This window comes from Marmota flaviventris, chromosome 3 (assembly GCF_047511675.1).
Source record: "Marmota flaviventris isolate mMarFla1 chromosome 3, mMarFla1.hap1, whole genome shotgun sequence".
NCBI lineage: Eukaryota > Metazoa > Chordata > Mammalia > Rodentia > Sciuridae > Marmota > Marmota flaviventris.
The window spans coordinates 106,134,118-106,161,607 of record NC_092500.1 but is presented as its reverse complement, the minus strand read 5'-3'; the positions used below and the strand labels follow the sequence as shown (position 1 = coordinate 106,161,607).

The following is a 27,490-nucleotide window of genomic DNA, read 5'->3' as shown; positions in this document are numbered from 1 at the left end:
GTGATGGGCACTGTAACAAGTATTTTTCATGATTATCACATTCTGTAATCAAAAAGATTTTGATATATGATCCTAGTGTCATATGCATTTTTTGACTGAGATTATGTTAAACTCATTACTAATGGCCATCTTCTCAACTAAGAAGAAAATAACAGAATTAGGTAGGAAAATATGAAAAACATCTAACATTCTCTGAATTGAATTGAAAAACATTCTAGTGATCAAGAGATGGAGATACATAAACAGGAGAAAAGTTATTAGCATTGATAATGGAGGCAGACTAAAGTTGCTTTATATTGCCATTGTTATTTTTAATCTTTAATGTGGTTTGCTGGTCTATTTTTCTAGTTATGATATATGTTAGTTAGCTTTCATGTACTAGAAAAAAAAAACACCTGAGATAATCAGTTTTAAAGGAAGAGAGGGTTTTTGTGACTCACAATGTTCAAGGTTCCAGTCTGTGCTGGTGTGGAAACTTTCTTTGCCAAGAAGAGACAACTGTCCCATGATCCCCTTTTAGAGCATAACCCTGTGACCTTAAGCCTCCCACTAGGCCTCACATCTTAAAGATTCCACCCACTTCCAATATTCCTAAGCTGAGGACCAAGCCATTAACACATGGACTTTTAGAGGACATTCCAGATCCAAACTGAAACATAAGGAATCTACTTAAATACACCGAGAAAGTCCCTTTGTGCTTTCTAAGTGTACCAAAGGTATGGGTAGGGGGATCAATTTTTCTTCACCAATCCAAGAGACTATAGTATAAACAGAAAGTTCATTTCATAAATATGCAAATTAACAGATACACCTATTAAACAGAGCAGCTGACAGGTGCATCCTTGGATGTGAGTGAGATTCCCTTTTTAGGTACACAGCTGGAGGACCAATTAAAGTACCTGGATACTAGCTTATTTCTTATGACCCTAAGATATTCTTCTCCCTGGGACACCAGAATTAAGTGGAGCCTCCTCCTTTCTTCAGTCCTGTTCCTTCATCTTCAAAGGAGATAAAATGCATGAGCAACTACAATCCCTGCCCTCACAGGGGCTCTTCCTATTGACACCCCAGACTGCCGTTTACTTTTTGGAACTCTAATTGCCAAAACTTGGTGCTGTACCAGCAGCCCTTTCTACTTCCTGTCTTTTTATTTTTGAGAAAATATACTGTGATAACCTCAAAGTTTTTGTTGATGCAGATCTTGAATACTTTCTTCAAAAAATGGAGGAGGAAGAAAATTTCATCTTAGAGTTCTTTAGGAAAGAATGTATCTCTCTTTCATGATTGTATCAGTATCTGCTATCAGTCAAAAGTCTCTTTTTGTCACTATTGCAGTACAAACATTAAGAAATGACATACAGTTGCAGTAACTGGTGTGTGTGTGTGTGCGTGCATGGGATACAATATCTTTTTTTATAACAATATTATTTTTCCCCTCTGCAAATATTCATAAAGATTTCTGGAGTAGTTGAGAATAGAAAAAATCAACATTTTAAACCAGAAAATTAACATTTCCTTTTGAAAGTGGGCTTAAAATATATGATACTTTTCAACATAAATCATATTAGTGAATTTAAAGCCACTATGATGTTATATATTTGATATTATTGACCCTTGGTCTGAAGCTCTTAAATCCTATTTGAATAGGGAAATGTTTCACTATTATTCAAGGACATGCTTCTCATGGCCAAAATATTTGGCCCCCTATTGAGAGCACTTTGAAAAGTTCTAGATGTCTGGGCCTTAATGGATATTGTCACATTGGATGACAGGAAGCATTCTCCTGAAAGACTCTAGTAGCTTCTTTCAGAGATGGGACAAATCAAGGTTAATTTACATTCCTGAACCTATTCTTTGCATTATTGTATGCTGACATGATTGAGTTTCAAAGAGACAACCAACATAATATACTAAAGCACAACTTTAATGCTATTAAAAGCCGGGAATAGCCATGATTAATTACCACTGAAGCTGAAGGGAAGAAGGGAGGACTCTCAGAGTCAGTTTAATTAATCACTTGGTTTAGAATTAATACAGTTCCTCTAAACTTGCTGAGAAAGTATCATGGACAAAGAATAAATGGTGTTTGCTATTCAGGAAATTGACATAGCTCTTAATCTAAAGAACATCTGAGGTGTCTTTAAGTCATATGCTTTTATTTTTCTTTAATTTAAAAAAAGTAAACAAAATTACTTCTGCTCTGGTTTTGATAAAATAGATGGTAATGCAGTCTGGGGATTTGAAGAAGCTTTTGCAAAGAGATGGCCACCTCATTTAGGCTACACACACCTTATGTGATGTGTCTGTGCTGATGCTAGGAAATCAGAATCCTAATGAAGTGGGCCACACCAAGAGAGCATTGGGTACAAGAGAAAAGTCAGTAGTTATACAGAGCATTTAATCCATGAGCATAACCAAATCAGAGAGCACCACCCCATAATTGTTCAGCCTGAGTGATCTGTTAAAATAGCTGGCATTAGAGATTAACCATGTGGCTAAAAACTCCTTTATCATGAGATGGTACGAAGTGCCCATCAAGTTTCAGGTTATTGAGAGACATGGTGACATATATTTGGAGCAGTTCTTATTTCTCTAAAGTGAAATGAATGAAGCAAGCACTATGCAAAATTCCTGCTATCTATTAACTGTCCCATATTGTTAGAGTCTGTAAACAAGTCAAAAATAACACCTGGCATTTTGCCAGGGGAATGTTAGAGTTCCTAAACAAGTCTGGATGGTGCCTGGCAAAATGCCAGAGGGAGTGGTTTGAGAAGTAACAAAAGCGAGCCATTAAGTGTGGAGATTCCTTATTGGTTGACTGATGTATCTAGTTTATGCTAATTAGATAAGCTGTGTGGAATGTATAAATACTGCTCCTGTCCTGCAATAAACGGCTCCTACTCCTGCTGTATCAACGTACACAAGTTCTTCGTCACCCCCCTGATTATTCTGCTGCAGCCGGACTGCGGCAGATGGTGGCCCGTTACGGGGAGCCCCGGGACACTCGGGGGTAAGTGACGAAAAAAAGCTGCCCGTCCATAGATAGGACGGGAGCAAATCTGCTCGTCCCTAGGCAGATAGGGCGAGAGGAAAAATGACCATTTTGAGAAAATGGAGAAGATTGATACAGTATGTTTGTGTCTTGTTTTGTCTCAGTGTATTGTATTGTCTTTATGATGAAAATATGGAAGGGGTGAGAAGTAAATTACTAAGGGAAGAAGGCACCCCAGTGGAACCAAGAATAGTTAGGGCATGTGTTGATAAGAGCCCAGGAACTCTAGTCAGAAAGAAAAAGAAAGTTCAGAAGAAGAAGGATTATCAGGAAAAAAGTTGCAGCAAAAGGCTATTACTAAATACTTTTCGTTACCGGAGGGTGCGTGAAGTGGAGAGGCAGCTGCCGAGTGTGCAAGCCGGTCACAGCACAGCAAGGATTTTCCAAAAGGCGGCGGCGACTGGCCCTTCCCCGCCTCCTGGCCAGGGAGCTAGCTCTTCCACTGCCGCGAGCCCAAATCTAGACCTGACCTGGAGGCACAGTCTCGCAGGCTCTTGCTCCCTGTGCCCAGTAGCAGTTTGAGTCCGGGACACTCCCCAGGGCCATCTGGGGCTGCCCAGGCACTACAGCCAGCAGAAGACGCTACTGGTGTCCCTGATGTTTGGTCATTTTCAATGCCAATAACTAAACTACAATGTTTCTCCCACACCTGGAAGCTAATGAGTAATGAGCACTATTAAGGCTTATTTCAAATGTAAAAAACCTTGAGATAATGTACTAAATTGTTCAGAAGGTTGTTTTCTTAGTAGAATGCTACAGGATTTTCTTTAGCCATCCGGAGTTCCTGCCTTCGTCCCAGTGCCGGTAAAGACCAAGGTGGAAGAATTTCCAGTGTTGCTGAAAACCGGAGGAGACTTTGGCTGAGAAACAGACGAAACTTCGGATCAAGCTAGCTACCTGCAGAACTTACCTGGACTGTGATTTAAGCTAGCTGCCTGCAGAACTTACCTGGACTGTGATTTAAGCTAGCTGCCTGCAGAACTTACCTGGACTGTGATTTACCTGGACTGTGAGTTAATCTATTGAGACACTGCTTTACCTGGACTGAGACAACAAACTGTAATCTATATCTTTGCAAATGGTGTCATGGCTGGTATAATTTTTCCAAGGGCTTCTTGCATGGAGCCATCAAGTGGCTTGGTATTGTGGCATTTTGTATCCTCCCTTTCTGTTTGTAGCAGGTTATTTATGGTGTTTCTGTAAAAACCACTATGGTCATTATTTAAATTAAACAAAAGGGGGAAATGTTAGAGTCTGTAAACAAGTCAAAAATAACACCTGGCATTTTGCCAGGGGAATGTTAGAGTTCCTAAACAAGTCTGGATGGTGCCTGGCAAAATGCCAGAGGGAGTGGTTTGAGAAGTAACAAAAGCGAGCCATTAAGTGTGGAGATTCCTTATTGGTTGACTGATGTATCTAGTTTATGCTAATTAGATAAGCTGTGTGGAATGTATAAATACTGCTCCTGTCCTGCAATAAACGGCTCCTACTCCTGCTGTATCAACGTACACAAGTTATTCGTCACCCCCCGGTTATTTTGCTGCAGCCGGACTGCAGCACCATATGCCTTTCCACTGAAGTCTCCCCACCTTGTGCTCAGGGAAGAATAGTATCAACAAGCCCCACCACAGCAACAAGTATTTGTTGATAGCTTTGCATGGATCAGACGTGACATTTTTCACGTATTGTCTCATGGAACTTTATAAGTTGTCACAATAACCCCTGAAATATACAGCTGAGAATGCATAGAACCAGAATTTGAATCCAGTTAACCTGATGCTAGGAAAGACCACTGAAAGCAAAGTTATATCAGTTTACAGAGACATTTGTTACATAGTAAGCACCAATGATTCCTTAATACAAAATATAAACATTACATGAAAATGTAATTGACATTTACAATCATAGGTGGATCATTACTTTTTTTTCTCTGAGATTCTCCCAAAACAAGTTCAGACACTGATATCATTAATGCAATCTCTCTTCTCCCAAGTATTCTTTCAAAAACTGAGGTTCTCAATCCACATTTGCTAAGAAAGCATCTTTGGAGTTTCATGAACCAAATGAAAATTTGTCTGATCACCTTGCTGCAGACATCATTCATATGATCTAATAGTGAAATGAACATGAATGCTCAGTATAATGTGTATGCACTGATCATTGTTATGTGGAGGAAGGGTTTAAAAGGTACACTCAGGATAAGAGAAAATTTCTATGATGAAACCAAAGTTGATACAGAATAGGATAACCCGTTATATAGATGTTGGTTTCTAAGGTCATAGAAAAAATAACATACGTTGAATATTCCCAGTAAAAAAAAATTAAAGTCAAAACATTACCAGTAAAAATGGTATGTGGGAAACAATACCATTTCTGAAGTTCAATACCTGAGCATTGAAAGAGACAGTTCTGTCTTCATTTGGGCACAAATGAAGGAATCATTTTATGCTTGGGAATATGTTATATAAGTGTGTGCCTCTACACACAAAATGATACACCATGTGGCTAAACACTCATTTTTCCCTTAGCCCTAAGGTAAACAAATGCTTATTGAGTGGGTTATTTTATCTCCACTACTTGAATTCTCTTTTCCTCTGACTTCCCTTGCCATCTCTTTTTTTCTCTTAGCTTTCTCTCTTGGCCAAAAGTTATGAACTGAATTCATTAAAGTTAAAAGTGCATATGAAGTAAATTCACCCTATCACATTGATTTCTACCTGCACAAACATAAACCTTAGGGATGGTTGCACTACAGCCTTGAGTTGGTAAATGGTCAGATTGAATTGGAAAGGCGAGATGATGGTTCTGTTCTGTGCCTCTTACTGCATTTATTTACTTAGGAGAATAACTTCACCACCCTATCATTTGAGTCAGAATTGTTTCAAAATGATGATAATTGTGTTGATGATGATCATGTTATTGAAGATGATAATAGCAACCAGAAGTAAAAGGAGGAAGAAGAAGGGGAGGAAAAGAATTATTATTGTAATATTTATGGAAGTTTACCATGACAAGCACTGCACTAAGTGTTTTTCTTGAATTATATTCTACAACTACCACAAGAAGCTGTACTGTTTTTTATCACTTTCAATTTAAAAATTGGGGAATAATTTGCCAATTAGCAAGTTGCCCAAACTAGTCGATGATATATCCAGCATTTCAATCCACGCAGTTTGATGCTGCAGCCTGTGGTAAAAATTAGCACAGTGTCTGTATCATTGCCAATGCTGTCCTCTCCCCTTGCTCCTCCTACCACCTTAGTTACTATCAGTTACCAAGTAAAGTAATTTTGCCCCCTGTAAATTTATTTCTTCTTGCCCTACCTCTGCCAGCACTGCTAGGTTCAGTCTTTCCTCCTGGACTATAACAATTCCTATCTGCCCAACTGGCTTTCTTATCTAGTCTTCACCTTCTCACCCAATTTTTTTCTGGGGCTGTCAGAGTGATATCTCTGAAAAACAAATGTATCCTTCTTGCCCCCATTTTGAACCTGCTCTAGGACTTCCTACTGCAGAGGTATCATTAAATACCTTAATGGGGCATATAGAATCTCTGTATCTTGCTCCTGTCTGCCTTTCTAATCTCGGCATCTGCCATACCACAGCCACTCCTGGCTCAAGCATATCAGATGAATCTCCTTGTTTCTTATGTCATTGCTGATTCTGCCTGCTGCTAAAATTTTCTTCCCAGATCTCATCCCCAGCTTTCTTCTTTTCTTAGAACATTCTTTCTGTCCTTCAGGTCTCACTTAAATGTTGCCTTCATGAGATGCTGTCCCTGACTCCGAAGGGTGAAGTGTCTTCTCTATTCTCTCACAGTATGTAATGCCTAACTCTTGGGTAGTATTTAACCTATTCCATGTAGATTGTCTATGAGCCCCATACAAACAGTGGTTAACATGGATTAATATCCATGGCCCCCTATAAACAAGTCCCCACCAATATTTGGAGCCTTATCTCACCATACTTAACTGATACGCATGCTGTATTAAACTAAATCATATCATCCATATACCTCATGGTTTATTACCTCTGTGTAATTAGTGGTCAATCATTCTTTCCTCTGACTGTTAGATTCCTCCAGTCCTTACCTACAAATATCATCACTTTATTTTCAAATCCAGACCAAATATCACCATCTTCTCAAAATTTCTCCTGCCCATAGATGGTCTCTTCTCTTTTGTCTTCATCCCTCTGGCATTTGATCATAAACTTCCACTTTGTCTCAAGCTTCTCTGTCCGTTCCTTAGTTTCCCCATCATAAATCTGTCCTTTTATTTCTTTATCAGAATCAAATTTTAGTCTTTTTTGTTTCACCTTCACATCTAATATACTCATCTTTGTCTTCTTTTCTATCTCAAGCCTAGGCTGATATGATGAATGATAGAATGAACACTAGTGGCTAGTTATGTGGCTCATTTCACCATCATCCCACATGTTCCCTCTTTCCCACCAGAAAGGGCTCACAGAAGAAACAGTGGGATAATAAATAGTAAGATATAGCAAAGGTAGCTGAGGGCATTCTTTGTTTATGAATCTGGACCTGGTTTGTATCAAGAGTGATTTCTGTATGGTTTTAGTGTATTGAACTGAAAGTGAATAAAGCTCTAGCTGAAGAATAGCAATCCTCAAGCTCACCTATGCTCATGTTTGCTAGAGACTCTTCCAAGTAATTTTTTATGCACTTGATGACTCTTCAGAGCAACTTAATAAAATAATACTATTGATAACTTTACAGCTAAGAAAACTGGGTTATGGAGAGGTTATGCAGTTTATGCAGGATCACAGAGATTGTAAGTGGGAGGTCTGTCAGTGTGATATTTGAAATATGTACTTTATCCCTGTGTCCTGTTTCCAACTTCCCAAATACTTGAATGCCAAAGTGATAATTTTCTTATGTGTGTTAATTAGTTGACTGATGCCTGGCAGGCACTCTGGGGACTGGTTCCAAGAAAGACCAAGGCAGGAGTAGGTGAGGACCTGAAGCTCTACCACCCAAACTTGAGGGAAGGGAGAGGGGTTAAAAGTTATGTAGGTCAATGATTTAATAAATCATGCCTCCATAATGAAAATTCTACAAAAACTCAAAAGAAAAGCATTTGAAGAGCTTCAGGATGTAAGTTCCTGGAGAGTAGTTTACCCTTCGTGGGGAAAAAGTATACTGAAGTTCCACACTCTTTCCCCTATATCTTGCCCCATCCATCTGTTCATCTGACATTCATCAGTATCTTCTATAATAACTTTTGTCATAAATCAGTAGACATCAATATTTCCATGAGTTCTGTGAGCTGCCCTAGCAAATTAATTAAACCTATAAAGGAAGTTGGAGGAATTGATTTATAGCCAGTTGGTCAGAAGCACAGGTAAAACAAACTGGGACTTATGACTGGCATTCCCAGTGGGGAGGGAGTAGTCATAGTAACCGAGCCCTGATTCTGTGAAATCTGACACATGGATAGATAATGTCAGAACTGAATTATATTAGAGGATGCCCAGCTGATGTCCACTGCAGAATTAGTAGCTTCCTTGATGGCGCATAAAAATTCTCACATTGGTTAGAGGCACAGAAACAATCCGGGTTGTTAAAATGTAGTAAGGGAAACTGAGTTTGTTTATTCTCATGTTAATAGAGGGAATAAAATCCACATGACTAATTAATACCCAAACTCTTAACAATGAAGTTCCCTTCTTTGGAAAGTTTCTTGATTTACCATACAGAAGAGGGAAAGCAATAATGTCCCATTCTCTGGAGATTATCCATCACAATGTTTGGCAACCTTGGCACTACTGACATATACTGGATAATTATCTGTGGTGGGGCTCTGTCTTGTGCAATTCAGAACACTTAGCAGTATTCTGGCCTCTACCCTCCATTATACTCCCAGTTTTGGTAGTCAGAAATGTCTCTAGATATTGCAATGATACTGGTTCAGAATTCCTTGGTTTAAAGGAAGAAGAAAATCTCCTTGGTTGGATATCTTCTTCAATAACAATTCAAATAATATGCCAAACAGAATATTGCAGGAATAACATTGCAACTTTGGCTAGAACAGTTGTTCTCAGCTCTGCAGTCATTAGAGCAGTTTCCTGGAGGTGTTTAACATTCATGATTGTCCAAGGAACGTGTATCAGAACCTTGGATAGTGAACAGGGCAGCTGAAACAGTAATAAAACTCATTTCCCATGGGGCACAAGGGACCAAAACCTTTCCTGGATGTTCTATAGAGTTCATATGAGACGGATTTCAACATTTTCACCCTGATAAAATCCAGTTACAATAGTAACTGAGAATGATCTTTGAGAGGAATAGCCATAAAAGAATACTTCAAGAAGAAATATGTGGAAAAGGAGAGGGACTGCCCCAAATTGCCCATTAGTAGCAGGACCAGGTGTTTTAATGTATTACTCATTTGTGAATTTTAAATCTTTAAAAATTAGTGGTAGGGAGCTTCTTTCCAAACCCCCATCTGCCATTACAACAAAGAATAAAAGCTTGGTCTTTGCTTTGTATAATTCTACTACATTACCCAATAAAAAGATTCTGTATATCTAAAGTCTAAAAAAAGAGTAATTAACTGAAGAACACTTGCCTGTTTGAAAGACACAAAGCTGAAAAGTCAAGACATTTTTAAAGAGCTTTTCAGGTGGAAAGACAGGCAGCATGATTGTAATTCTTAGCTTGCAGTTGGATATGTTGAAAACATCCTTCTGGTTAGCACTCAGCTTTTACCTGGTGGCCCTCATCCTGGTATTTCTGCTCAATAGCTGAGATGTTATTACCAAAGGGTAACTCTTAAGCTAGCCCAAATTTCAGTTAACAGATGGAAGGAAGCCATTAACATTATTATTTGTAAGACTTGCTGTGAAGCGTAAGTATAACATTCGGGCATGATGGCCCATGCCCGTAATCCCAGTGGCTCAGGAGGCTGAGGTAGGAGGATGGTGAGTTCAAAGCCAGCCTCACCAACAGTGAGGTGCTAAGCAACTCAGTGAGACTCTGACTCTAAATAAAATACAAAATGGGGCTGAGGATGTGGTTCAGTGGTTGAGTGTCTCTGAATTTAAAAAAAGAAAAAAGTAAGTATAAGAAAATTTAGCCCTGTGTGTTCTCCTCATGAGCAGTACTTGGTCACATATTTGGAGAATGTCGTCTAAATTTACTGTCATAATGAGAGCATTTTGGAACAATGAAAGAAAATCCTACTTTCTCCCTCTGGCCACCTATGACTTGAGTCATGTCACTCAATTAGTGACCTTTGTACCTTCATTTTCTCATCTATAAGATGAGGATAATATTATCTATATCAAAAAGTTTCTGAAGAATATTGTAATTTATTTTCTCCTCTTCCTTCTCTGGGCATTTTGTGCTTGCCAGGAAGGGTATAAACTATCTAAGGACATTGCATATAGTATTATTCCAGCACAACACAGCTTCTCTCCTCTGTTTTATCATGCCTTTATTCATTCATGCAGTGGATTGATTTTCTTTGCTGTCACCCAGCAGTCACAGACAGAAAGAAGTCCTGAGAGCTTGGCTCCATTTACACTAGGCAGATTTTCCATGTGCTCTGTGCTGCACAAATGTCTATTATTTTCTATTACTTATTTTTCTGTCATTCCTATAAGAACCACATTTTATACTTTGTCAAAACAGGGTCTCTATGCAGATTTCCTCTGCTGATGTGCTCCAACATCCTCAGAAATAGCTGGGAGGCAATTCACAGAACAATTCACAAAGAGCATCCACAAGTTCACTGTCCTCTCATTTCCTGCCATGGCCTTCCAAGGTTCTGTAGAGTAACAGAACAGAATAGGGCAGAGAAATACTGTATGAAAATAAATTGTTTACCAAGATGTTATTTTTGAGACCCAGGTACCATTTAAATGGTGTTTGATTGAATTCAACCTTTACCACAATCTCCATTATATTATAAATCTGTTATTTTATTTTATCTGGGGACATTTGGTGACAGCAAGTGGCATTTTTCAGTACCTGCTCAGAAGGCTGTGAGTAAAAAAATCTCAGAATCAGGAAGTATATAGTCAGTGTCTTCCCACCCAAGTAACGTGGGAATTGGGAGGTGATTTTAAACATGCGTTTTCTGGATCCATGTTCTTTGGAAATGCCTGTGAGGGCTACCTCAGAAAATCAAATAGGGTACTGGAGTTTGGGGCTCCAGGCCCTCCATACTTATTTAAATCAGAGCAGCTCAGAGTTAATCTATTTTTAATATATTAGAATTATTCATGAGAGTTTTAAAAAACACTTGTATTACTAAAAAGACATTTGAACACATCTGCAATGATGCCTTTGGGGCCTTGTATGGAAACTTTCCGTCTTTCCTCAGACTGGATACACTTGTAGTTTTTGAAAATCAGAGAGTTGAGCAGCTTCATAAATGAAGGATGATGTTCAGGGGAAAGAATGAAAATGGTTGGAACTTAGAAGGGTCTCAGAGTCAGAAAACTTGTGAAAACCAGCAATTGCCTTTTGTCTTTTTCTTTAGGACACAGCCTCCCAGACTTTGTATTAACGATCTTCACCTCCTTGTCTCCCATTCACAATTCAAGTCATTCTTACCTGACTTCTATCCGCATCACCCACCAGAGTCAAAGTTCTTGGGCCTAAATTAAATGTATATCTCTCGGTCTTTCCCGCTTGACCTCTCTACAGCATGTGACACCAATACCCCTTTTCTTTTGTTTGAAATCATTCTGATCCTTTAGATCCCAGAGGTTCAGTTGCTTCTGATGTCCCTTCTACCTCTTGTCTGACTTCCATGAGGATTTCTTTTCCCAGGACATCAGCTCTCTCCTAGGTTTCTTGCCTTTGTAATATCCTGCTTCCTTTGATGAACACATTCACTCCCAAGATTTAAAGGAAATTCAAGGGCTAATGACTCTTAAGTGTTTTTTTTTTCAAATGCTGGGTTCACAAATCCACATTCGTATTACCCACAGATACGTCATCTCAAAATGTGGACGTTCTATTTCCCTATAATCTTGTCCTAGTTTTTTAGTTAGCATAGCAATTGTTTCTACTGTCTACATAGTTTCAAACAATTTCTTTGACTCCTAAACCCTCCACTACTTCCCCATCAACCTCCTCCTTCCCCATATTCAATCAATCACAGGGGAACCACTTTGACTCCTAGGTAATTCTTGGATCTTTTCAACTTCCCAGTGAACCCATCTTCATCTCTCATCTGAATGGTAGCTGTGAACTCCTAATGGTAGCTGTGAACTCCTCCAGCATCACTTATGGTTTCCCCATCCATTCTCCATAGTTGAGGCAAATTTATTTTTCTAACATTAAATTTAATTAGGCCTACTCTTTAATACCTTGCAGTTATCTCACTTTTCTTTGGTAAATTAAAGCTACTTTAATGATTTATAAGATACTGAATAGTATTACTCCAGCTTAGCTCTAAGTCTCATCTCTTGATATTTTCAAAACTAGAGTTTATTTATACTCTTTGTTTTACAAACTTTCCATGTGCTGCTCTTGCATTTAGCTGGAATGTTCTTCTCCCAGTTCTTTACCTGACTAACCATGACTATCTTTCCTAACTTCAGTGTGTATATCACTTCCTACAGAATGTGTTTACTAATTTCCCAAGTCATGGCAAACTTATCACCAGCATGCTTGCAAAACACCCTTACTTTCTTTATATGAGTACCCATGACATTGCATTGCCAGTATTTGTATACTTTGTCTGTCTCCCATCTAGGTTCTAGGCTTTAAAAAAGACAGACCTTATTATATCCCTAGCTATGTACTTAGTATTAGTGAAGAATCTCCAATGAATAAACAACTAAGTGACCTCCAAAGAATAAAGAGCAAAGTATCTTAGATTAAGGATTCAAGATGGTTGGCATTTGAGATGTATAAAATGAAAGAAAGAAAAGCAGGTGAACAGCAGAAATTTAGTTCAAGTATTAAAGGGATTATTTTATAACATTTGAAATAAGAATCACATAATTTATGTAAGACAGGATTTATAGAATTTGAGTATTTCTAGAGTTGAACACAAAGACATGCAGTTGGACTATAGTTTTAGCTGGACATCTGGGATTTGTATAGAGGGGAGAATACCTTGTAGGGAGGAAAAGGCTGAAAAATAATAGAGGCTAACAAATATAAGCCTTAAGACTTTGGTTGGGACAGTGTTCTATCAATAAGTATTTAAGAAATAATCTCATGAATAAGGACTGTGCTAGAATCTAGGGATTTAGAAATCAATTACTATGTTTCTTGACATAACAAGGTCACAACATTGAGAGAAAAACCATCACTAACAATAGCAAGAAATTGTACTCTAAGTTGGTAAGTACAAAAGCTAAGCATGAAGAAAGTACTATCATTGAATGTAAAATGCATCCACTATATCTGCTTTTGAGAGAGATGTTACAGAAGAGGTTGCAATTGAACTAAGCCATGAAGAGCAACTAGATATGATTTCATCTTACTTAAAGAGAAGTAGAAGGCCAGGCATGGTGGTGCTCACCCATAATCCCAGTGGCTTGGGAGGCTGAGGCAGGAGGATTTCGAGTTCAAAGCCAGCCTCAACAAAAGCAAAGTGCTAAGCAACTCAGTGAGATCCTGTAATTAAATAATATATAAAATAGGGCTGGGGATGTGACTTGGTGGTTGAGTGACCCTAAATTCAATCCCCAGTATTAATCCCTACCCCTCCAAAAAATGTAGAGAAATATTAGGGATTCAGCTCAGAGAAACCAGTCATCACAGGGCAAGAATCAGTAAGGAAAAACATGACATTTTTCAGGCATGACCAGCAGAGTCATGAAACCATAGAATTTATGGAGGGGAATGGAGTATGATGAGGCTGAAAAGACCAAGAGGACTCAGACCTTGACCAACATGTCAAAAAAACCAAAAAACAAAAAACCTGAAAGCAATGAGTTGCCTTTAGAATTTGAAGGGAATTAGTAATGCAATCAAATGTACCTTTTAGAAATCCCATCTGTCATATTGGAAAATGGAGACTACAAGAGGCAGAAATGAGTGCCCAAGCCATGCTCCAGGGACCTTTTGGTAACTTTAAACATAAGTGGCTCACTTGTAGAGATGATGGAGTGCATGCATCCAGCCCTGTGGGGTGTGTGTGTGTGTGTGAGTGTGTGTGTGTATGAGTGTGTGTGTGTGTGAGAGAGAGAGAGAGACAGAGAGAGAGAGACAGAGAGAGAGAGAGAGAGAGACAGAGAGAGAGAGAGAGAGAGAGAGAGAGTTGGTGGGGAGGGGGGAGAAGAGAGGGAGAGAGAAGGGCTTTGAGGGTGGTGGTGTGTTGAAGGGAGAAGAGCAGCATACAACCTCTGCTTCACTAAATGCTGGAATTTCTCACAACTTCCTCACCGTTTGAAAAGGTCAAATTTATAAATTCATTTCATGAGGTGAAGGGAGACTCAGAGAAAAGATAATGAAACATATCACAGGAAATAAAACAAGGTGTTTCCTAATCTTTAAGATGACTTTGTGATAAGTAAATCCTGTCAGGCTTCATTCTGGGTCTAGAGAGCTCTCTTCTAGGTACTAGAACATTATTTTTCCTCACTGTATTATATATTATATATTAAATATTAAAATCTGAGGTAAATTTGTCATATTTAGATCAATACATTTGTTAAAATACCAATACAACAAGAACAGCTGGCTTGTACTCTTTTCTGGAAAAAAATATCTTTCTGAGTGTTCCTGGCAGATCTGTCATCTCTTCCTCAAGCCAAGTGACAAGTGAGTTATACAGTGGGGCTTGAAAAGGTTCAAACCATATTGCACAGCAGATGCTCTGAAACTATTATTCAGAGAGTCTGCTCAGGCCCCCTATTGCCCTCTGATTCCCTTGAAGCAATTTATGACCTACTCTCTCTTTGCATCAGTTACATTGTGACCACATTAATCCAAAAGATGCATTAACCTCACCTCTGCTTCAATTTTTCTGAAACTTCCTCCCACCCTCCTCACATCTCACCACCATCTATACACATTATGCTTTTTCATATATTGTCCAAAAGCAGAATTATTCCAGACATGTATTAGTGCCAAAATGACCAATTTGATATATATTGAACTTTTTACCTAATTCACTAGTTCTCATCTTTTCTGCTTTTTTTTTCCCAGCATAAATCATCCAACATCTTTCACTTTTAAGGATAATGATATTTTTTATTTCTATTTCATCTTATTTCCCAATCAATCTCAGCTTAAAATTAATCAGGATTAGCACTTCATATGATGTTCACCCTATATGGAATTCTATAGATTGTTCTTAGATCCATATTGCAGAATTACTCAAAGGTTCTTCATTATAATACTACTTTCAATGAAATCTTACCTTTGACATATTAGACTACAAAATACTTTGCATTTATAGATCTTGTTGAATTCATGACTATTACCTACACAGCAGCAAATCATGAGAATTAGAATTGGAAAGTCTTATTAGGACTGAGAGTCCATCCCCAGAGGCTATGTAAGAATGTTACTTACAATTCAACATTTATTAAGCTCTCACAATGGAGGAAGCTCTTAATAGAACAAGGAGCTGGGCAAAGTTTCAGCCCAAGTTATTTACAAAATAATGTACCATCACCCTGTCCATTTTTCCCTCAGGATTCCAGAATTGGGGCTTCAATTGTTTTCCAAAAACATTATATGCTTTGATAAATTTTTCTGATGAGAAGTGTTTTCTTATATCTAATCTATATACTCATTTGTGGAGAAGTTTAATTTACCTTATGCCAGTTAAAGAATGAGAAGCAAAATAAATGTGTAAAATACGAACCCTGGAAGCAACTTATTTCATAGTTTCATTCAATTTTCTTTCCTGTTTTTAAGCAAGACAGAAGAAAACCAATTCACAGTCTCCATTGTTTCATACTTTATAATAATTGAATAGTTGACTGATATCTCCAGGTTCCTTCTTCTTTCTCCCTCTTACATTTTTGATGAAAATAATTTGTAAATATAAATATTGCTTTAATAAAATGTACTACACAGTGCTTGGCACTTGGTAGGCTTGCAATATATTTTATTAAGTAGATGTATAGTAAGTGCAAGCTTTTTTGATAGCATATGTTGTGGTATGCCTGCCTCTTCTTTGCACTGTTAAAAGGAAAGCACTGGAAAACATACTAGTACTTTCAATATTCACTGTGTTTCAAAGAACTCATTGATTCAAATGCACAGTTTTCAAGAACACCTGTAACACAGGTGATATGCAAATCAGAGAATTAAAATTAACTGACATTTTCACAGCAGAGTTTTGATTGCCATTCAAAACTTACTTTGACTTAAGCATAGTATCATCTATTGAGTGAGAAATCCAAAATAAAATCAAATAAAATCACTGGGGAAGAGGAGTAATGGGGAAAATCAAGGTAACTAAGACTGCCTCTTTTTTGCTTCAACTGAATTCATTGAACTGAATGGCTATTGGTATCATAAATAAACATATTCTTGAAATAAACATATAGGTACTACTGAAACCATACAGACAGCTGATGGAGTGAGTACAAAGATCTTTGTATTCAATGCAAATACTTCAGACTGCATGCAATGAATATCCCATTCTCTCATTTTAGTTCTGGAAATACAGTGATAAATTCTCTTAACTCTTAAGATTTAAAAAAAAAAAATGATGTTGGCCATAGAGTAGATTAAATATTGATGCTCTGTTCTGCCAAAAGGAAAATGAGATGGGGCAATATTTTCTTTTCCAAATGTTCTTCTGATCTACCACATCCTTTCTTAAATCCCACTCATTGCACCTCTGCCCCAACCAAGCAGGATATACAAGAAATTATATCACTAGCTGGGCATGGTAGTGCATGCCTGTAATCCCAGTGGCTCAGGAAGCTGAGGCAGGAGGATCACAAGTTCAAAGCCAGCCTCGGTAAAAGTGAGGTTCTAAGCAACTCAGTGAGACCCTGTCTCTAAATAAAATACAAAATAGGGCTGGGGATGTGACTCAGTGGCCTAGTGTCCCTGAGTTCGATCCCTGGTACTCAAAAAAAAAAAAAAAAGTTATATCCCTGAAACATTTGTCATAAATCAAACCAAATATTCTTAAACTTAAGTCATTGAAAATGAAGAAACAAAATGTGAAAATATTTGCATTGAAAGCACAACAATCTTAACTATGTTGATTAAATGAATTAAATGATAGGCAACTGCAATAAAATTTGGATACATTAGAAGGATCATTTAGAAATATAGCTATGGAAGAAATTTATAGTAGTTCTTATCTGCTGATCAGAAAGCTGTGGCCTCAGATCTGCCAATAATTAACCATGTGGCTTTCTGCAAAGCACATGCCTTTTTTATTTTTAGTTTATTTGCTAAATCAAATATCACTGGGCTACATGGTTTCCAGGGTTTTCCTGCTAAAAAATCATACATTCAAAATTTTACACTTTCAAAAAGTGTAAAGCATGTGACATGTATATATGTAGATATAATATACACATATTTATCTCTCTATATATCAAAGCTATATACAATAAAAATCTGACATATTAAAGAAGTATAATGTACATGTTAGAAATTCTATTCTTTGCCAAGCATTAACATTTAATCTTTGAAACTTTGTCACAGCCCAGCAAGGAAGACATAGGTACCCTTCACTCTACAGATGAGGAAGCCAAAGCTCAAGAAAAATAAAGGACTTACTTTATCACATAGTCCCATCAGGACTGGAGATGGGGTTAGAAATCAGGTCCAACTGAAAAGTCTGTGTACATTATACCAGACTTTTAAGCAACTAGTACAGCTATATTTAAAATGTTCATTTTTTTTTAACTCAAGAACTCCTGAAACATAATAATGATAACTAATGTATTAAAGCCCTTAAATTATAAAAGAACCTGTTCTAAGCTCTTTATGGTTACTTTACCATTTAAGTTTTTGACAATCCTCAGTGGAAACAGAGGAAGATAAAGGGAGAGAAAGGTCAAAGTCACACAACAACAAGGTCTGCGATTAAGCCTTGCATTCCTACATCTGATGCCAGAGTTCGGTACCCCATACTGTCTCTACAGAATATTCCTCTGGATTGGAAACTGAAGTACTTTCTTCAGCAATGGAGAAAATGCATACAAAACTGACTGAGTTATCTTAAGGAATAACATATTTAGAGGTGGGTGTCATTGTGCATCCTCACTTCTAAAAACAACAAAAACAAACAATAAAACAGTATTTGGTCAAATCACTGCTCTCCTACTCCAAAGGGTTCAAAAACATTTCCAAGATTCATTGGGTACTATGGTTTATCACTGCTCTATCACCCTTTATAATGTGTTAGTTAGTTTTTCATCCCTGTGGAAAAAATACCTGAGAAAAACCACTTTCAGGAGGAAAGATTTATTTGGGCTCACAATCTCAAAGGTTTCAGTCCAGCTGGCTTCGTTATTTCTGGAGGAGTGGTGAGGCAGAATGGCATGGCGGAACGACGTGGCAGATGAAAGATGCTCCGTTCATGACAGCCAGGCAGCAGAGATAGAAAAGAAGAGGACAGGAACACGATTTAGTCTCCAAGTGTACATTCCCACTTACCTACTTCCTCACCATGCCCTGCGGTTTCCACCACCTCTCAGTAGTCCATTCAGTTATCAATGGATTAATCCACTGAAGAGGTCAGAGCCTTCATGATCCAATCACTTCCGCAAAGTCCTACCCTATGGCATTTGACTCATTGGGGACCAAATCTGAAACACAGGAGCTTTCAGGGAACATTCCAAAGCCAAACCATAACACAATTCCTATGGTATTCTCTGCCTCCCAGCAATCTATTTAGCTATAAATCCATCAATGAACTAATCCTCTCATGAGGCTAGAGCTCCCATGATCAATTATTTTCCAACCCCACCCTCTAGTATGGCTGAAATGGAGACCAAGTCTTCAACACATGAGCCTTTGGGGAACACTCCAAACCCAAACCATAACACATAACTTCAGTGTTAGTCACTAGACTGTTCCCATGCTATATGGAATCTCTGACAGGAACCTGAAAATGTCAGTGAATTTATGTGGATCATCACAATAGGGAAAATGTGCTCCACTGTTTTTAGTAGCTTCGTATTTATTGAGTGGTATTTAAATTTCATGTGAGCAAAAAGGAGTCATACTTTAGTGTATTTTAAGATACAGGAAACAAAAAGCAAGTGTATGGGTGAAACCAAAACTTTAAAGACCAAGGAGTATCTGAAATTAAAGAGTTTTGAGAAGCACTGCCAATGCTAGAGAAAGAAATGAGCAGGTCCTGGGGCAATTTCCCACAACTACCAGCAGCAGGTCTAGGAGGCAGCTGAACAATTTCTGCCAGAGATAAGAGCTTTCATAAATGTTGGGAGAGGATATCACTGCAATCTACCTTGGCTACAGATAAGAGGATTAGATAACATGAAGCAGCTTTGAGATTCAAGGCCAGTCCATAGGAAAGATTTATTTCTCCCAGGTTGGTTGGGGTTAAATAGTTGGGAAGTTTATATGTAGAAAGGGTGCAATGGCCCTGTGGTCAGCTGTGGGAGAATTTAAGTCAAGATTTCAACATGGACAATCTTTTTGTTCATGTCCCTGTGACCCCCTCACAGATATTAACTGATACCTTTCCTTACATCTTCCCCACTCCACCACATAGCCTTTGTAATTAAATTTAGAAAATATCTGTATTTTTCTTTTACCCTAGCCATGTAAAGCAGAGACTTGTTTTTCTTATGTATTTCCATTTGGATTCTCTATTTTTCATATATCAAGTTATCATAAGATATGGTGTAGCAAAAAAATTGAATGTTTGAAAAGGACCATTAGTATGCTTGCTTTTTACGTATGAGTCATTGAAAACCCTACTGTCATTCCACTCTTAGGTACGATTTGCATTTATACTAAAATGCCTAAAATATCTTTAGTGGTAGAATTCACAGTCTCCCATGACCCTAGAAATTCTAAATTTTTCATTTCTTGGAAGGGTTATGCTTCTGGCTGTGACACACTGAATAAATCCATTATATTTTTCTTAGAAAATAGTTTCCCAATTTAGATTATTTAGCCCAAACAATCACACTGTGTCTACAGATAAAAACTGACATGAAAAAAAAAAAAAAAACAATTGACAGAATGAACAGTTTCCCTTCACTATCTTCAAACAATCAGTTTATTAAATGTATCCACTTTCCAAAGCCAGTTTGTACATCTAGATATAGTTTGCAATACCACATTTAACCTCTAAAAGAATTTTCACCTAGTACAGTAAAGAAAACAATGTCATTTTTCCTTATTACTCCCTTAATTTGATAAGTACTGACAACTGATCTTGATTATAGAAGCTTTGAACGAGGAAGATCTTGGAATACTTCGGTAGCTCCACAGAATTGGCTGTTCCTTCTGTGTGAACTGCCCTTCCTATGAGAGCCTCCATACGTTGTTCCATATCTAATTCAGACTTCTGCATTCCTTTTTGTACAAGGCTTATTCTGATCAGCTAATTTTAACTTAATGCTTCATCCCCATCTCTCACCACTTATTTTTATCAATAGCATCTGACTTTCCATGGTTTTTTGTTGTTGTTGTTATAGTTTATAAATGAGGTGTTCCCCAAAACCTCATGTGTGACAATACAAGAAAAAATAGAGGTGAATTGATAGAGAGGCTTAACCTAATCAGTGCACTGATCCCCTGGTAAAGATTAACTGAATAGAAAAATTGTTCTTTTCGGGTCTTTTGGTCATAGCAAGCAGAAAGTTGATTAAAACACTTGCTTTGGTGGTGTCTGCCCCCAATGAATTGCAAATTCAATAAGCACAGGGACATGTGTCCCTAGGACCCAGAGTAAGTACTCAATATATGTTTGTAGAATGAGTGAATGAGCGAAGGTATGATGCCTAGCCCCATCATATAGGTTGGCAACAATTTTAGAATATCCTGTAATGTCCCAGCTTCATGTTCAAATATAGTTTCTTACAGGAATATAGTCTACTCAGAGATTTCTTTTCCTCATAATGACAAAAGTCTTATATGAAGCATCCAGTCTTTACTTCAAAGATCTTAAAAGTCCAGGAAGTTAGCAATTGCAAAACTTGTGTCCTAGTGTTGATCTGCCATTTTTTTCCATCAAGTTAACCTTATTCAAATTTATATTCCTGGACTCTCAGTTTTCTGGAGAGGTGAAATAGGAACCTTAAATTAAATGGTCTTTTGATTGAATTCCATGCTACGAAATTCTAAGATTCTTTAGGTGTTTTTTTCTATTCATCAAAATGTTTTTCTTTGTTTTTTAAATTATTTTTAATTGACAAGTGCTAATTTCATATATTTATAGGATACAATATGGTATTATGCCATATCTTAAGATGGACTGAGCCAAGCAGGCAAATTAGCATATATATCAACACATACTTATCATTTTTTGAGGTGAGAACATTTAAAATCAACTCCTTTAGCAATTTTACCATATACAATACATTGTTGTTAACTATTGTCACTTTTCTATACAACAGACCACCAGGACAGAACTCATATCTCCTGTTTAACTGGAATTTTATACCTTTATCCATAAAATATTTCAATCATTCCATTTATATGGGCATGTTGTGATTGATCAAAAAGATGAAGGTATGTAGAAGATCTAGTATCAACTCTGTTGATACAGAAAATAAGAAATCAGAAAGATCTATTTTCATGTTTTTGCATGTAAATTTATGTGGAGAATTATTATTATTGAAAAGCCAAGTGATTTAGCTTTCTGGTCATTACCTTCACCATTGACAGTTCTGAACTTTTTTTTATCTAGATTACAAAGCCGCTGAACTGTCTTTTCATCTTGGATGCTCCATTGAACATACTATACAATTTTTCAACACCATAATTTGATCTGAGAACATCTGCAAAAGTCTGGAACACATTTTTTTTTTCCTTTCTCACATTTGACTTCCAGCTTCCTGTTTCAGACATTCTTCTACAGTTTTTGTGACATATTCTTGAGCAAACCATCAGCTCTGCTCCTGTTTTGCAAAATGTCAATGTGAACCAAAAACAAAAAAGCCAGTTTAACATCATCATTAACAGAATTCCTAATTATTTGTTCAACCTGTGAATAATCCTGTTCTTTAAGATATAGGAATCTCGTGGCATTTTATACACTATTATTCTTCACTTGACATTGCTATTTATACATAGGTGAGAATATTTTACTCATATATTTATTTTTCCATGTATTCTGAGTTTCCTAGAAAAAAAACTGACAGGGTTTCTCTGGAGTCAATACCTCAAAATGTGAATGTTCCAAGTTAAGAATGTTTTACCATTCAAATCCTATCTTAATTACATGCACATAAAACCTCACATTACTTCTTGTAATCATATTTTTATTCTTTGCCTATTAATCTTCTAGTTCTCATTTCCCCCTCCCATAGGAATTCAACAAGCAATTCTACTTTACCCTCTGACTCCCCCTTCCCATTTTTCCCTTTTCTTTCTTACTTGCATCCTATTCTTGCTTTGTTTTCATCTTACTGTCAGGTGGAATTCCACCTACCTGTTACTCTTCTCCATTCTTTCTTATCATTGGAATATTTTGTTTATTTTCTAGTTGATTAGGGCTACTATTACAAAGTACCACAGATTAGATAGCTTACATAATAGAAATGTCTTCTTTTACACAGTGTCAGTTAGACTGGTTTCCTCTGAAGACTCTCTTCATAGCTGGTAGCTATTTACCTTCTCCCTGTGTCTTCACATGGAACTTCCTCTGAAGCTGTGTCTATAACACTCTTTTCTTATCAGGACACCAGTCACTTTGGATCAAGGACTACCCACATACCTTATTTTATCTTAAAAGGTCCTATTTTCAAAGAAAGTCACATTCTGAGTTATTAGGGTTTAGGACTTCAACATATGAATTTTGGGAAATACAATTCAACCCAAACAATGATTGGTGGCCATATATATATATATATATTCAGCACCTATTTTTATGCTTCTTTATATTTCATGTACTGCATATTTCTATGTATGTTACTGTCTTTAAGATTCATACCTTTTCCATGCCACAGGGACAGTCACAAACCCACCACTCTCCAGGGCCACTGCTCCTACCCAAGAATCCCAATAACAACAGACAGTTGGACTTAGTCTTGAAACTAAGAAGGGAAGGTATAAGATGAGATGAAAAAACAATCATCAAGCTGACTCCACCCTGAGCCAGCTACCATACAGGGAGGTCTCCTGTAGCCAACACATGGCTAAAGCCATAAATGGGAAGGACAATAGAGAGGCAGGGCTACCAGATTTTCTTCTTTGCCTTTGTTTCCATGAAGAATTGAAGTATACTACCGATTTTGTTCATTTTAAACTTGGTGCTGACTCTTCTAATGTAATACCTGAGCAGAAATACATCTGTTGCTCTTTCATTTTACCATCATTACAAAAGAAAAGCTATTGATCTTACCAATTACTTGCTGAAACATTGCTTTCTGATGATGAAACCTGGGTTCAAGATTGAGCAACCACAGAGCCCAGAGAAGCTCTCTGTGCTTCATTCATGGGAGAAGCTGGGAGGCTCAAAACATCCTTAGCTTCCTTCTCTTGCCCCAAGTGTTTGTAGGATCTGAGCCTTTGTTCTCCTTCCTAATCTAGAGTTAAGAGCAATGCTACTTCTCTGGAGACATAGCATGCTGTGTTCAGTTAGTTCTGAGTATCCTAGCAGGCAGAAAAAGCATATGCTTTGGGCACCCTGCTGAGCAGGAACACCAAACATATTTGAAAGGCTTTTATGTTCATTAATGATTTTTTTTCAGAAAAACTGCATTAAATGAGCCATCTTTGGAGGAAAAAAATAAAATATTTATTGGACTTTTTTATTTTATATTTGGGGATTATTGTCTTGTAACTTCAGTTAGATGTATGTGAATTATAAACACATCATAAGATTTTTAGTGTCCTTCTAACTATCCAGCTTATTTTATTTTAAAATGAATTTAGAAATGATAAATTCTTTATTTTAAAGAATTTGAATAGAATAGACTTTAGTCTTCAATAGATTTAGTTTTTAAAAGACATTAAGTTGATGGGCTGGGGTTGTAGCTCAGTGGTAGAGTATTTGCCCAGCACATGTGAGGCAATGGATTCAATCCTGAGCACTACATAAAAATAAATAAAATAAAATAAAGATGTGGTGTCCACCTAAAACTAAAAAAAAAAAAAAAAAAAAAAAATTAAAAAGAAGTTGAAGACATGGATAAAAGGCATGATCCAGAGATTCACTGATTCTGGGTTTGTGACATTTTTATTTCATTGTGAATTGTACATAAAGTTTTCAAATTCCCTTAAATTCTTACTTATTGATGTTTTAATTACTTCATCTTTAGGAATAAATACAACGGGAAGGAAATTCAGTTTGCGGCCTGATCCTAATCTACAGGTATTAGCTCCATCTAAACAGTAGGGCATACTCTTCTGGGGAGAATTTAAAAAACTCTAGATTAACAATAAAAATGAAACATTTGATTAGCCTCTTTGCATTCCTTGGTCTCAAGGTCCAGTAGCCAGATCCTGCTACTGATGAACAAAGACCCTCTTAGAGGCCCTGGTATTAGAGGTTTTTCTCCAACTCTCACCAAAGGGCTTGCTTTCAGTTGTCACTGTGAGTGTTTTTCACCAGCAAATGCTAATTGAACCTAGAGAAAATACTGGGAATGACCAATGGTACATATCAGCCCCATTTTTATAAGTAGTTATGGTTTGGAGGTGAGGTGTCTCACAAAATCTCACGTGTGAGACAATGCAAGAAAGTTCAGAGGAGAAATGTTTGGGTTGTGAGAGTCTTAACCCAATCTGTTAATTAATCCCTGGATATGGATTAACTGAGTGGTAACTTTAGTGGTAGGGTGTGAATTTAGTGTATATTTGTATCTGGCAAGTGGAGACCTGTCTCTCTGCTTCCTGATCATCATGTGAGCTTCCTTCTACCACACTCTTCTGCCCCAATGTTTAGCCTAATCTTGATCCCCAAAGGATGGAGTCTGCTGTTTATGGATTGAGACTTCTGAAACTTTGAGAGCCCTCAAATAAACTTTTCCTCCTCTACAGTTTTTCTGGTTGGGTCCTTTCAGTCACAGCAGCAAAAAAAGCTGATGAAAACAGAAATTGGTACCAAGAAGTAGGGTTGTTGCTGTGACTAACCTGACCGTAATACAGTTCATAAGTTTTTGGAGCATTTTGGAATTGTTGGGAGGAGTTTTGAGCAGTGGAAGCTGGAACTGCTTTAGATTGTTATAAGCAGAACTTAATGGCTGATTCTGGTGGGAGCTCAGAAAACCAGAATGCCAATAGGACCATGGACAGTGAAGACAGAGCTCAAAAGGATTAAGAGGAAGACTCTATTGGAATTCAGACTAGAGGCCATTTCTGTTATGTTCTGGCTGAGAAGTTGTCTGCATTTTGTCTGTGTCCTGAGAATTTGTGAGACTGATTTTAAAAGTGGTGGACTTCTTAATCTGGCAAAAGAAATACCTAGGCAGCATAGCATTCAGAAAGTGGCATGGGTAATGTTGGCAGGTTTTAGCCAAATTTGTAATAATCAGGAGCAGAAAGCAGATGAGAAAGTCTTAGAAAACTTGGACTTAAAAGGCCAAAGTAAAACTAGAGCTAAGAAAGTTGTAGTTGTTAAAGTCATTACTGCCCCTAAAGAAATGCTAAAACTTTGCCTAGAGACAGTAAGAATAATGGCTTCAGGGCATCTCAGGAGCTGGCAAGACCACGCCCTCTTAAACTCAAGGAGTAAAAGTCAATGAGAAGATACCGGTGGTGGGGCACCCTTCTTGCACAGGGGGCCTAGGAAGTTTCTAAAATGTGCTCAGCCACCCAAACACTCAGAGGTGCTGCAGCCAGGGTCCCTGGAGGCTTGGCTACTGCTTCAGATGACAGCAGACCTTGGCATCAACAATGTGGTGCTTGTTCTGCAGGAATGAAGGATGCTGGAGTTAAGGGGTCTTGGAGGCTTCCATCAAGACTTCAAAGAAAGGCCTGGGAGGCAAGGCAAAGTGCATCAGTGTAGGAGTCCCTGCAGGCTCCCCCTGAGAAGGCAAAGTGTGGAGATTTAAGGATGAAGCTGAAGCAGCAGTGGAGACCCCCAAGATTAAGAAATGCCAGTAAGGTGAAACATTGTCCTAGGAAAGCTGCAGGAATTGGGCAGAAACAATCCAAAACAAAGGCCACTTGGGCTGAAACCAACAAGACCCTGGGGAAGAGCTACACAAGCCCTTTGGAGAGACCATCGTGCCATGTGCTCCAGATGCCAGTGATAGAACTGTAGAACCTGTTTTCCCACTTGGATTTCAGTCTTGTTTTGGTCCCATCCCTTTTTTCTCTTCTTTTTTTTAATATTTTTTGGTTGTCAATGGATTTTTTATGTTTTTTATTTATATGTGGTTCTTAGGATGAACCCAATGCCTCATACATGCCAGGCAAGTGCTCTACCAGTGAGCTACATCTCCAGCCCCCCATACCTTTTTTTCTATACCCCTGTTTTTGTAAATGGAAATGTTTACTTAGTACCTTTATATATTTGATATTTGTAAATTACTTTTAATTTGATAGGAGCGCACAATGTGAGATTGCCTTGAGCCTCAGAGAAGGCTTTGATCTTGGAACTGTTTAGACTATAGAGAGTCTTGGAAATGGACTAAATGTATTCTGCATTGTGAGATGTGGTTGTGAGCTTTGGGGGAGTCATGGAGGAATGTTATGGTTTGGATGTGGGGTGTCCCCCAAAAGCTCATGTGTGAGACAATGCAAGAAGGATTGGAGAAGAAATGACTAGACTGTAGCCTTTAACCCCTGATGGGATTAACTGAGCAGTAACTGGAAGCAAGTGAGGTGTCATTGGGGGTGTGGATACAGGGTATATATTTTGTATTTGGAGAATGGACTCTCTCTCTCTCTCTCTCTCTCTCTCTCTCTCTCTCTCTCTCTCTCTCTCTCCTATTCAAATTACAGTCCATTGTCCTGAGGATCCATATCACTTGAGGATTTTCTCCAATGTAAGTTCTCAAGCACCACTTCAGACCTCTTGAATCAGATAACTCTGGGGGTGGGACTGTTCATTTTATGAGGGTAATTCTGGTAATTCTGATGCCCACTAAAGTTTGAAAGATACTGATTGACCTAGACCAGGGAACAAAAAACTGCAGCTCCCAAGCCAAGTCCTGTCAGCCACCTGTTTTGGGAAATCACATTTCACTGGAACACAGCCACAAGCATTTATTTATGTCTTGTCTATGGCTGCCTTTGCATTACTGTGGCAGTATTGAGTAGCTATCTCAGAGACTAGGTGGCCCCCAGAGCCTGAATATATACTACCTGGCTCTTGGCAGAAAATATATTTACACCCTTCAGTGAAACTACCACCCTAAAGTGATAACGTTTGAG

At 37.9% G+C, this 27,490-nt stretch overlaps 1 long non-coding RNA gene across 1 annotated transcript; it reads left to right on the top strand.

Moving 5' to 3' along the window:
- The first annotated feature begins 2,899 nt into the window (after positions 1-2,899).
- Positions 2,900-4,302, top strand: LOC139705032 (uncharacterized). Its single transcript, XR_011706930.1, has 2 exons — positions 2,900-3,010; positions 3,802-4,302. It is a non-coding gene; the product is annotated as an uncharacterized lncRNA (long non-coding RNA).
- The last annotated feature ends 23,188 nt before the right edge of the window (positions 4,303-27,490 follow it).